At 31.4% G+C, this 13,882-nt stretch overlaps 1 long non-coding RNA gene across 1 annotated transcript in view; it reads right to left on the bottom strand.

Moving 5' to 3' along the window:
- Positions 1-4,212: 4,212 nt before the first annotated feature.
- Positions 4,213-13,882, bottom strand: part of LOC145273813 (uncharacterized) — a gene marked incomplete at its 3' end in the record, with an annotated part of 13,666 nt that continues 3,996 nt past the window's right edge. The window contains exon 2 of the long non-coding RNA XR_013866528.1: positions 4,213-4,379. This is a non-coding gene — a long non-coding RNA (uncharacterized LOC145273813). The remainder of the gene's footprint in view (positions 4,380-13,882) is intronic.

Below are 13,882 nucleotides of genomic sequence, written 5' to 3'. Positions count from 1 at the left end.
CTCCTTTGCAAGTATTTAGGGTTGGATGTCTGTAGCATTTGACTTTGATGTTTTCAAATAATTTTAATTTCAATATTTCTTTAGTTTATTCTTCGTTATGGGTTTCTATTAGTAGGCTGCCGTTAAATTGTTTTTTAATAGACTTTGGTTTTAGAGTTTTCAGATTTTTTTCAATTTTAAAAGGTGATAGTTTGCTCAAAGGAGTTTCCTCCATTGATTCTATTACTACGAATGTTGACTTCCTTTGTTTTATCGTCTCTTCAGAGACATCAGAGTGGGTTCTCTTTGGGTGGTTGGGTGGTTTTTGGGAGGAATAAGCCATATATTTTGTTTTCTTTTTTCGCCATCTTTGTTCCCCACCCACCTCGGAGTCCTATTTGGGAAGAGCCTGGGGGGAAACCCATTCGCCCAGCCTCCACAGGGATACAATGATGATATAACCGACTTTGGTGGTATCATAATGATTATCTGTTCTCTCTTGATATTGCTATGGGATCTGTAGCAATCCTGAGGGGTTTACAGCCTCATCATCGATATTCACACCTAATCGATTGACCCTCAGCCACCGCTTTCCATATATATATATATATATATATATATATATATATATATATATATATATATATATATATATATAAAGTTATAAAATATATATGGCGATTAAGCTACACAGAATATTCCGTGTTTCATCCATGCTAGGATTCATCAGGCTTATGCGAGAATTTTGTGGTTGTCTCACGTTTTTATATGCACCTTCTATTGAGTTTTTTAGTTAGCCAATCAGTTTTCTAGTTTCCACCGCACCCTTCCTAATCAGCTAATGAGCAGGCACTTACACTTTCGTATATTAATTTATGTGATTAAATGAAGTATATATATATATATATATATCAGCTCCAAAGAAATTTGTTAAATTTGCATTATCCTGATATCTTCTCTTAAAGGATCGATCTTAATCTTTTAACTCTCCTATAATATATATATATATATATATATATATATATATATATATATATATATATATATATATATAAATATATATATATATATATATATATATATATATATATATTTATATAAAATGGGTTAATAAATTCCAACGAAAGAAAGATGTATATTTAAATAAGGGAGTAGTCACCAACAATGTGTATTTTTTAACATTATTTTATTATTCCGTGTCTTGGTTTTTCATTGAGAATTATGTTTGGATCATTGTAATAATGTTTTTAAGTCATTGAAATCGTTTACGCGCGTTTCAGACGGTCTGTGATGCGTCCTCGTCAGAAAGTATTTTCAAATGTGTAAAAATGGCGATTTTCGTAGTTAATTTGAAGTTTTTCCAAGGGGTGGAGGCTTGTAAGTGTTTATTATTCATTGGTATAGCAATAAAAATTCAGCATACCAATGAATAATACACACTTACAAGCCTCCACCCCTTGGAAAAACTTCAAATTAACTACGAAAATCGCCATTTTTACACATTTGAAAATACTTTCTGACGAGGACGCATCACAGACCGTCTGAAACGCGCGTAAACGATTTCAATGACTTAAAAACATTATTACAATGATCCAAACATAATTCTCAATGAAAAACCAAGACACGGAATAATAAAATAATGTTAAAAAATACACATTGTTGGTGACTACTCCCTTATTTATATATATATATATATATATATATATATATATATATATATATATATATAAGTTAGAATAATTGAGATGCACAGAAACATTTGTGTTTCATTCCATTAAGCCCTACTCGTCTATTGAACAATATTGAAGTAAATAATTTTCATAATAAATATAGTTGAATGTCGAAAAAAAATAGGGAACATACTGAATATCCATTTAAATATTTGGAACTCTTAATGATGTTCTGAATATTTCGTATTGTATCCCATTAATGTATAAGTGTTCTGATTGATATAACCTATTATTGAACTTACGTTTAGCTGTAATATTGAAACATCTCGTATGAAATAATATTTATATTCCTTTACAAAAAGTAGCTTTACTAATGAGAATGCAAGAATTATTTTAGCCTATAAACTGCTTTTTTTCCTAAAAAAAACATAAGTAGATAGATAATGCACACTTCTTCTTCAGGTATCAGGTTTGTTATTGCAAACATCGATGATCATGGCTCTCCAATCCTCTCTGCATTCGGTCTTTATGATGAGATCTATAGTCAAGTTTCCAGTAACCTGTTGAGATCGCCAGTGAACTTTGTTGTTTTCCTCTGCTCTTTTTTCCAACATCAAGATTTTTTCCAAACCGTCTGCACAAATTAAATGGCTGAAGAACTTTAACTGTCTGGTATGGACGGCATTGAGTAGTAATCTGTTGATCTCTGCCTTACGCATGACTTCTCCATTTTTCTTTCTTTCTGTCCATGAGATTCGTAGAATTCTCCTGAAAAACCATATCTCTGTTGCTTTCAAGCGACTTTCAGCTGTTACTGTCCAACATTCACAATCGTAAAGGAGAATTGGTCATATGTACGTCTTCAAGGCGTACATAATACCCACACAAGACTTTAAATAGAATGAACTTTAAAAATTATCTGCTGCTCTTTCGGCCATTACATCATTAGAAGAAAAATCAATATAGAATATTAATTAATCATTGTGAAATTAAAAAGCAAAATTTTTCTATCGAATTACAAAAGAAAAGTTTATAATTTCGTGAATATTCATATGCTTCTGATGAAATTTCTTGAATTTTTCATTATTTTTTCTATATCACAATATACACCTACTTGTTTATTATTTTTATAGCAAAAATTTATTTAAATATATTTTACTGTTTGCAATCTTGTTACTATGTTTACCTCTCTCCCTCTTAACTCTGATTATTTTAAATTCAATCGATTTTTGTCTTGACATAATGATGGCTTAAAGAGTTTTATATATTGTTAAACAGTTTTTTATTTCTAATTATAAATTAGACTGGAATAATGTTCAGAAGATGGAAACAATTGGAGTATTCAGACTACTGTTTTTATCTTGAGTGTTATTTACACAATGTTTCGGTCAATGTAATCTTCGATCTTCTTCAGTTGCCTCTTATTGAACTTAGGAAGCTTTCTGTTGAACTCGGGAATCTGCTCAGAATTCTGAATGGAACTCTTTATTTAATCCCTTCTCTCGTTCTGTCAGTCATGACTAGTTAGAAATCCTAAGTAATTTGCAATTGTATTTTTAGTGTCGCCCGCACTGAGGATTTAACCTTCAATCTCTAGAAGAGTATAACTTACAATTGAATTTTACCAAGTAGTTTATCCGTTATGCCGCGTTCGCTTACTTATCCTTATTAAATAAGATTTTGCAATTAAGTAATAGATTTTAAATTTCTACCATTTTATAGTATAATCTTTCAATTTGAAGAAACTCTTCAAGTGGATTGGCAAAAAAGGATCACTTGTTATGTTCTGATTTGAGCTTACAGGTAAAGGATTCAGAGACAGTAGTAAAAAGAAAACGGCATAGCACTCTTTATAGTTCTTTAAGACATCAACTTTTTTAGGACAAAAATCGATTAAATATAAAATAATCAAAATCAAGGGAGGAGAGAGATAATTTATAATTAACAAAGTTGGAAACAGTCAAAATATATTTCACTAAATGTTTGTAATTAAAAACAATTAAAAAGTCAGTGTAAATTATTAGAGTGAAAAAACTGAAAAATTCAGGATATTAGAAACATTGAATAGAATTTTATTGCATTTTGGATTCAAACTTTTCTTGAGGGTTCTTGATAAAGTGAAGAAACGCATCTAAAATTTGATTGGCCCCCACACATTCTTCTATTCTGCAACTTCTCTCTCACAGACGTGATGTTGCTACTCTCAATCTTTTTTTTCTATATAAATACTATAATTACACGTGTTCTTCAGAGTTGAAACTATTCCATGCTTCTTTTGGTTCAGCTCATTTGATTCATTGGTCTAGTGGTCCTCATCTATTCGCTATTTTGATATCTCATTGTAATTCAGTTTCTTATTTTAGTGAAATGCAGGATTGTGGAACTCTCCAGGTGTTTTCCTCCTACCTATAGCCTTTATTTTTAAAGGTTAAGGTCAATATACATCTCTTGTTTCATTCTTGTTAGCTCCTTACATAAATTGGTTTTACACCTTGTCTGGAGCGATTTCCATTTACAAAAGTGGACTAACAAAAAATGGAGAAAAAAAAGGAAGATCACTTACTTGCGTTAGGTTCTGATTTGAGCTTACAGGTGAAGGATTCGGAGACAGAGAGAAAGTAGAAATTCCAGTCTTTGATTCCTCGATTTCCAAAGAACAAGATCTGCCACCAAGCTTGTGTCGGATGTAAGCAGAACTCCTCTGTGCCGAATCTAATGGACTGGGTTGTACTGATAAAGAAAACGAGTAGAATGAAAAACAAAACCTGTATAAATAAAACAGTAGATGCAAGTATGTGTGCGTCGCTGTGTGTAAATATTTAACCGATAAACTCTTAAACTACTGCTCACATAACACTGAAATTAACAGGAAATAATAATCATACACCAAGGATGGTTTATAATGAGTAAAATCTTTGTTTGGATATATGAATAATGCATACAAAAATATGTCGGCAAGGTGAAATGTACAATATTCATTTCAACTTGCTGACATGTTTTATGCTTGTGCATATTCATTCATAGTTTGAAGTGGTTTAATTTTAAATCTTTCTTGTCTATCTGTCGATAGCTTAAATGGTAGAAAACGTGGCTGAAGTGTTAAATGTTTCAGTTTCGATTCTAGCTGACGGCACCCAAGTCATTTTTTAAAAACTTTTGAAATCAGTAATTATATATATATATATATATATATATATATATATATATATATATATATATATATAGCCCTTAAATTGGATTATGTATTTAAATAAAAATTTAAATATTTAATGTTAGGCCAACGTGAAATGTATCGTAAGCACTCAAGCTAGTGAGATGACTGGGTCATTTGCTCAGAAACACTTTATGATCCTTGCTAGTTGCTAAGCAACAAAGAAAGGAAAAAGAGGGATAAGAAATGTATAAAGAAGAGGAGAGAGAGAGAGAGAGAGAGGGAAAAGAGGCATTTTGCTTTTGGTACAGAACAGAGACCGCCTGGCCGTCGTGCCAAGAGGAAGTGGAAAAATTTCCACCACTTCACCAAGCGACAGATGAACGAACCGATGTCGACCGCCCCCCCATCAACAACGCAACAAAGGAAATAATGCTTGGGAAAACTCCGTACCAACAGTGAAAGGAGGTGACATTGGCAGCGATAAATGGCGAACTGAGGTGACGTCGGCCGCGACAAGCGGCGAACATGTATTTTAATGCGCTCGAAAAGAAATGAAAGAAAACCGCTTGAAACAAAAGAAAAAGAGAAAAGAAAAAGAGAAAAGAAAAAAGAAAATCAGTAAGTCGCCCTTACCCAACCTGTCTCGTACATTAAGACATTGAATTCATTTTGCCATCGTTTTGTTTGGACTGAAGATATATTTTCTTGTTTTGATATATTTCTCGATGGTATTTTCAGATAATAGATAAATACACCCCTTCCATACCCTCGTAATTTGTTTTATTTTTATTCTATTTGATCCAATCCCCTCCCTACCATAGTTTAGTGTTTTATAATAAAATTTAATTTTGAAAATATTATCACTGGTGTTTCTTGTTTCGTTCTTTCTTGCGGATTTTGTCGTGTTTGGTTTCCATGTCTCCTTTGTTTTTTTTTTTGTTTTATTTTACCAGTGTCACATGTGCGATAAAATACTTGGGATTTGCTTTCCCGTAAATTCCCTTACACCCCCCCCTTTTTGGTAACGTGTTACAAAGATAAACGATGTTTGCTTTTATTGTAAATTTCCATTCATACCCCTACGTTATAAATTACCTTGCTACCCCCTTTATCGCATATGTTACAATATATATATCTCGTCGTTAGCAGGACTCGGATACGAGGATACATTTTGCTCATTAGGATTGAGTCAGCTTCAGTTATGAAGTAAGTAAGGTAATCCATGAGGCACAACTTCATGTCACAGACACTTCAGATGTCACCATACGCTGCGGCAAACATGTGTTTGAAGTGCAGATTCAGGAAGACATCTTGCAGCAGGTTGCTGGAACACCATTATATGGAATACCACCTTGTCTCCTACCCGCCAGGCGAGTTTATTTGGGGATGCATCTCCCCCAGCAAATTAAATGCGATACCAGATACCAAACTGGAAATTTCTATGATTTGGCGTGGTATATATATATATATATATATATATGTGGCGTGGTATATATATATATATATATATATATATATATATATATATATATATATATATGGCGTGGTATATATATATATATATATATATATATATATATGGCGTGGTATATATATATATATATTTATATATATATGGCGTGGTATATATATATATATATATATATATATATATGGCGTGGTATATATATATATATATATATATGGCGTGGTATATATATATATATATATATATATATATATATATATATATATATATATGGCGTGGTATATATATATATATATATATATATATGGCGTGGTATATATATATATATATATATATATATATATATATATGGCGTGGTATATATATATATATATATATATGGCGTGGTATATATATATATATATATATATATATATATATATATATATATATAGTCTTTGAAGTTTTTAACATTTTAAACTATACAAAACATTATTTTTTATCATTCGTTAAAAAAAAAAAAACATCTAGTCAGTAAGTCATTTAATCGCCTGCAATCACTGCATCAACTCTCTCAAATTTACTATAATACCAATTTTTTTTCATTTTTCAAGGGATCATCAGTTGTTTACCATGAAACACTGTTTCGGGGATTTAAAAACAAAACAGTGTATTACATCATGGCTCCCCAGCAGTGTTGATATATATATATATATATATATATATATATATATATATATATATATATATATATATATATATATATATATATAATGATATTCAATAGAGAATTAACTCTGTAATAATAAATACAAAATCCGCATGAATTAAAATATACCTAAAAGTATTTTACTACCGGGCAAGGTCTGTTCCCCGCTTCTCGCTAGTAATACAATAACTTTACAATTTTAATGGCATTAAGTATAAATTTCAGCACAGTAGTTCTGCCGACCAATAAAACTGTACTTGACGACCTTCCATGCAGAGTCATACTAAATCCACTCTGATTTAAAGCTAGTACAGTTGCTGCATTGAAGTTATTAATATTGAAGATTCAATATTTCATAGATATAAATGTTATTTCAAGAAATAAATGTGAGTATAAACTGTAGAAAGAAAAACTAATCAAACGTTTGGATTTATTTGAGAAAAGGAATGTTCAGTGTCTCAACGTTGCTTTTTTCAATTTCACAAAAACTAAACATGCTAATAAGTGTCAGTGTTTGAACAGCAGCTTACGTCTATGGTTTAATCAAGCGGCTGGTTTTCAGGCCACTATCATCATTATCCATCTATCTATCATATGCACAGGGTGATTTTTAGAGGCGGCGAACTTTAAATTGACAACTCTATTTTCTCTAATTCCAGATTTAGCAACTATTGGGTGTAAATGTCAAAAATTAACCCTTGGGAATAAACCACATTTGTATAATAAGAAATATTTTTTTTGTTATTCATTTTAATTTTAAGTTCGCCGTCTCTAAAAAAACATTATAACTAGCACTTCATAAAAGTCCTTAAACGCTTAATAAAATTTGTCTCAAAAATCTTTTCATTAAGGAATATGAGATTCAAATTTGCAAAATAAAAGCTGGATGTTATCCATAGATACCAGTTTAATATATATATATATATATATATATATATATATATATATATATATATATATATATATATATATATATGTGTGTGTGTGTGTGTGTGTGTGTGTGTGTGTGAGAGAGAGATAGAGGATAGATAAGCTATTTTTCTAATAATAAAAGAATGCCATATGAAGAATTTTTTTACGACTGTTTCAAAGTCATGTTTTTTTTTATAAAAGTCTAATAAAATAAAAATTGTAAACAAAATGATTTTAAAACTGTTGTAAATAATTCTTGGTGATTTGATAAAAAGCTGTCTGTCTCTGTCTGCCTGTTGGTCTCTCTCACTCCCTCTATCTCTCCATATATATATATATATATATATATATATATATATATATATATATATAGGGTGAGCCAAAAGTAGATAGTAAAAAAATCATTTATTACGTAAAACTATATGTAATAAGACAATTATATTAATTATATCATATTAATGAAAATTCGATGATATTTATCAACGCAAGTGCTCAAACTGGTTTCTGTCTTGATTTTCACAGCTTTGAAGTCTGCCTCTTATGCTTTGACTCACCCTGTATATTTACATTGTGTGTATTTAGGCATCATTTTTTCATTTAAGCAAACATATTACAGAAAACCTCTGCTTAAATATACCTTTTCTATTAAAAGAGTTTTTCTAATGATTTTTTTCAGAAATTAATATGCGTTTCACGTTTTCGATTCTTCGTCAAATCATCATCAGGTGAAACAGCAAACTGGAGAAATAAAGAGAATTTCAAAAAGTAGCTACGAATCAGGTACGCGAAGAGAACGTTTTCACACTGTTCCAGGAAATTAGCGTCACAGGATAAAGTTCTATTACATTAAGCATTTTTTTTTCTGCGACGCTAAATCTGGAGTCAAGGAGCAGTGTGAAAACGTTCTCTTGACGTTTAATCAACTTTACATGTCTGTTTCACAACTACCTTTTGAAATTCCTTTCTTTTCTCCAATTTTTTTTCATTCATTAGCTTTTTTTACCTGATGAGGATTCGATGAAAAATCGAATACTTTTGTGATGCATGTAGAATATACATTTATTTTTGTTTTAATTTTAACACATTTCAACAAAATCATATCTGAAGGATTGTTTGCCGCTTAAATATCTATATCTATATCTATCTATCTATCTATCTATATATATATATATATATATATATATATATATATATATATATATATATATATATATATATATAGTTGGTATAACTGGTAATTAGTAAAAACCTGAAGAGCAAATATGTGTTTTATTTTTTTTTTTATTACTGTTTTATCTGTTGGTTACATATGTTTCAGATGTTGGACCATGTTTACGATCTAACAGCCTCGTCAGACCTTACAGAAGTGGTTGTTAGTATTAGGAAGAAGTGTTTTAGAAGAAATACGAAAGAAAAAGAAAAAAAGAGGAAAAAAAGTGGGGGTTGAGTTAGGAGATAATAAGGGGGGGGAGATGGGTAATGACAATATTTCAGTTTTGGGGGCTAAGATACATTAGATTGTATTGTGTGTGTGGGGTAGCAGATTCAGGTAGGCGTGGGTGGAGATATATGGATATAGGGAGGGGGAGGGGGAAAGAGGATGGTAAAGAAAAGAAAAAGGGGAGGAGTGTGAGGAGAGGGGGTTCAATTTTAAATTTTAACTGCCATTTTCTTGTTCAGTGAGGTATATTAAGTAGGTGAGAGAGAGAGAGAGAGGGAGCGAGAGAGAGAGGGAAAGGGTTAGTGTAGATGTCATATTTTTGACAGGTACAGGATTCATTTACAGGATTCATTTAAAATTTTCCTAGTCGACTTGTCCATATCAGTTTACAATGGGTTGTTATTTTTATAATACATACGTTGCACGTGCAAATACGCATATATACATGTACATGTACATTTCTACACATCCATATACAGACACACAGGCACACACACATATATATAAACACACCTACCTATATACATATATGTGGAGATATAGATCTCCAGCAAGAAGTAGATGCACATATATACACATACACACGCATCTACCCGCATGCACGTATATACAATCACATAAATATAGATACTAATAAAAATATAAACATACAGACATATACACACACACATATATATATATATATATATATATACATACACAGACATGTATATATTTTTATACTAAGTAAACAAGGTAAAGTTAGGATAGATAAATATATATGTATATATGTGAACTTAACGATACGTCCATCTAACCTCGCATTATTAACCACACCCATGTATTTACTTAGTTATTTATTTATTATTACTTAACTATCCTAACTTTGCCTTGTTTACTTAGTATAAAAATATATACATGTCTGTGTATATGTATATATTTCTATATATGTCTGTATGTTTATATTTTTATTAATATCTATATCTATGTAATTGTATATCCGTGTATGTATGTATGTATATGTACATCTACTTCTTACTGGTAGGTGTATATATATATGTATATGTATCTATATATATATTTGTGAGTGTATATATGTTCATAAGAGTTGTGTGTATGTGTGTGTATGTCTGCATATGGATTCATGTATGTCTGCATATACATTGTTTATATATATATGTGTGTGTTCGTATGTGTCTGTATATGGATGTGTAGAAATGTACATATATATGTATATGTACATATGCGTATTTGTGCATGCAACGTATGTATTATTAAAGAAACAACCCATTGTAAACTAATATGGACAAGTCGACGTATAGCGACTACAAAAATTTTAAATGAACCCTGTTCCTGTCAAAAATATGACATCTACACTAATCCTTTCCCTCTCTCCCTCTTCCTCGCTCTCTCACCTACTTAATATACCTCACTGAACAAGCAAAAGGCAGTTAAAATTGAAACTTCCTCCCTCCTCTCCTTACACCCCTTCCCTTTTTCTTTTCTTTACGATCCTCTTTCCACCTCCCCCTCCCTATATTTATATATCTCCACCCACGTTACCTGAATCTGCTACCCCGCCTCCCCCCACACACAATACAATCTAATGTATCTTACCCCTCAAAACTGAAATATTGTCATTACCCGTCTCCCTCCCCCCTTATTATCTCCTACCTCAACCCCCACTTTTTTTTCTCTTTTTTTTTTCGTTTGTATTTCTTCTAAAACACTTCTTCCTAATACTAACAACCACTTCTGCAAGGACTGACAAGGCTGTTAGATCGTAAACATGGTCCAACATCTGAAACATATGTAACCAAACAGATAAAACAGTAATAAAAAAATAATACATATATATATACATATATATATATATATATATATATATATATATATATATAGTCATCCACATACAGTACTGCTGTTTCACAGCTCATCAGTGCGACTAGATATATGTTTCAGACTATTGTAACTACTCGATGCCATTATTTTAAGAGGTTTATCTTTTCAAGATTGTAATTCAATAATATTGGAGATTAAGTTAAAACACTTATTTACAGAATGTGTATATTTCAGCCAACACCACTGTCACCAAAACCTCAAATTAAAATAAATTCACACACATATGTACGATGGTTGTTAGCAAATTAAGCAGCAAAGCTTCGGAATGAAGGTTACATCAGTTTTTTTTTTCTTTAGGAGGAGGAGGGTTATATTTAAAGAAATAAAATAAAACTTTTCTCTTTTTTTTTCAATCTTCTTATCAGTTTGTTCAAGTTCCTACCAGATGCCAGACATTCACTCATTATCTTAAATATTCCAACCGAGAGATCTTTTAAAGATTCAACCGTCCTTTTAAGTGCAATTGTTTGAATTTTTCTTGCACTTGGTTCACCGGGTATATTTGACAGGTAATTTTTGAAATTCTTTTTCAGGAGTCCAGTTGGTCCTATAATTACTGGAACAAAACCAGATTACCATACAATATGCCTGAGAAACGTGTGGGGGGGTATATTTGTTTAAAGCAGCAGAGTAGTCTTGACTACAGTAATTGAGTAATGTTGTTCATAATCATAGCTAGTAATATGTTTAACCTTTAGGCCTAGCTTTCAACGCCTCCACCATCGGCTGCTATATCCGCTCCTATTTATGGCTCACACCAGCCAATCATATTCTTGTGTGGAGGAACCCGGATGTATTCATGTTCATTACATTATCATATTTAAGGCATGAATTAATTACACTTGTCGACAACAAATTTGTTTGTAAGAAATGTCATTAACGACCCTTTGGTGGACAGAGATAGAATACTCTTCCCACTGCTGCACATCAAGCAGTTCATCAAGGCCCTGGACAAGGATGGTAAATGCTTCACTTACTTGTGCCATGCTTTTCCAGGATTAACAATGGAAAAGTTGAAAGCTGACATCTTTGACAATCTTCAGATCCGGCAGTTCATCAGAAATGCAAAGCTCAAAAACTCTGACTGAAGTGGATGGAACTGGAAGCATGGAAAACATTTGTTCTGCTAGTGAAGAACTTTTTTGGCAACAATAAGGCCAGAAACTATGCAGAAATTATCAATAATATGATGACTGCTTTTAGAAACCTGGGTTGCAACATGAGTGTCAAGATGCACTACCTATTTTTAAATCGGGAATGGTTTCCTGAGAACCTGAGTTTAATGAGTGACGAGCTGAAAGAGATGGATGCCAAATATCACGGTCGCTTTGATGAATGTTAGAATATGAAGAGAGACCTCCCTGTTGCTGAGTATTCCAGGTGTTTGAAGAAATGGAAGTTCAAGCCCTGAAGTTGGAACAAGGGTGAAACAATATGCAATATATGTGTACTTATCTTTATCAATGCTAACCGTTCAGTTTGCAGTAATTGATGTTTTCTATCAGGTTATCAATATATGTTGTGGGCAAAATATTATTTTCTCTGATAAACATATTTTGGATGATATGTGTTGACAAAAATCAGCTGATAATGCCACAAAAATATAATCGATTTTGTCAGAAGATGTGATTTTTTTTTAAAATCAACTTAGCACAAAAACCTGACCTGATGGAGAGAAACGGATGCCCTTTACTGATTTAGCAGTGCAAAAATACCTTAAATCAGTTGTAGAAATCTAGACAACAGTCAAAAAGTAAAAAAAAAAAAAAATGTTGTCCTGTGTTATAAACTAAGTGTAACAGAAATTCCTTCTCTAGATTGTAGAACGTCATTTCCATTGATATTAGAGAGAGTGAGTTTGTATGTTACAGTAAAGACATTATGATGAAGCGACCTCCTCTCTCTTGGTACATGAAAATAATTCTTCTTCTCAATAATCATGGTCTCAACAATAATATGCCCTTAAATTTTTCTTTTAAAGATCCTCAAACTGATGCGACCTATATTCCATCGCTTTGTGTCTCATAATATTTAATTTGGTTACAATTAAACAATTAGTCTTACTAGAATTTTTTTTCCTTAAATGATGTTACTAAACAGTGCTGGACACATCATTATTCATGGAAGACATTTAAAATGCATATCAGTCATCATAAAAAATATTTTATTTGAAAAGAATTCAGATAATAATTAAACACATGTTTTGTAATTGTTTAGAATTAATACATGTATTCATTCATTATTATTATTATTATTATTATTATTATTATTATTATTATTATTATTATTATTCGAATGACTATTCTCATCTTGGTTGTTATCTTCCTAACATTTTGAATAATGTAAACTCCGACCTTCTTTAGGTGTACATTTTCAAACTTGATAATCTTTGTTAAATTTGCGCTACATATTAGGGAATCTACGTTAGTAGCAATCAAGTTAGCTAGTGTGAATTTTGACAAGGGTCACATTGAGTGCATGATGATAAACGAGGTCCGTAAAACAGAATCGTTCCCAAGATTGAATAAAAGATGGGTGACAAGGCAGGAATAATAGGTCAAACGGGAGGTAAAACAGAATTGAACGGTTATGAATGGCATCACATTTTTAAATTAGAGAAAACTAAGATTTTCAGACCATTTTCTTAGTCTATAATGTAGGGAACTTGTAATCTAGGTGAATGTTACTC

The sequence above is a fragment of the Euprymna scolopes genome, unplaced genomic scaffold (assembly GCF_053919585.1).
Source record: "Euprymna scolopes isolate OS-2025 unplaced genomic scaffold, ASM5391958v1 sca196, whole genome shotgun sequence".
NCBI lineage: Eukaryota > Metazoa > Mollusca > Cephalopoda > Sepiida > Sepiolidae > Euprymna > Euprymna scolopes.
Note: the sequence above shows the minus strand (reverse complement) of the source record. Positions and strands in the feature narration are given on the sequence as shown.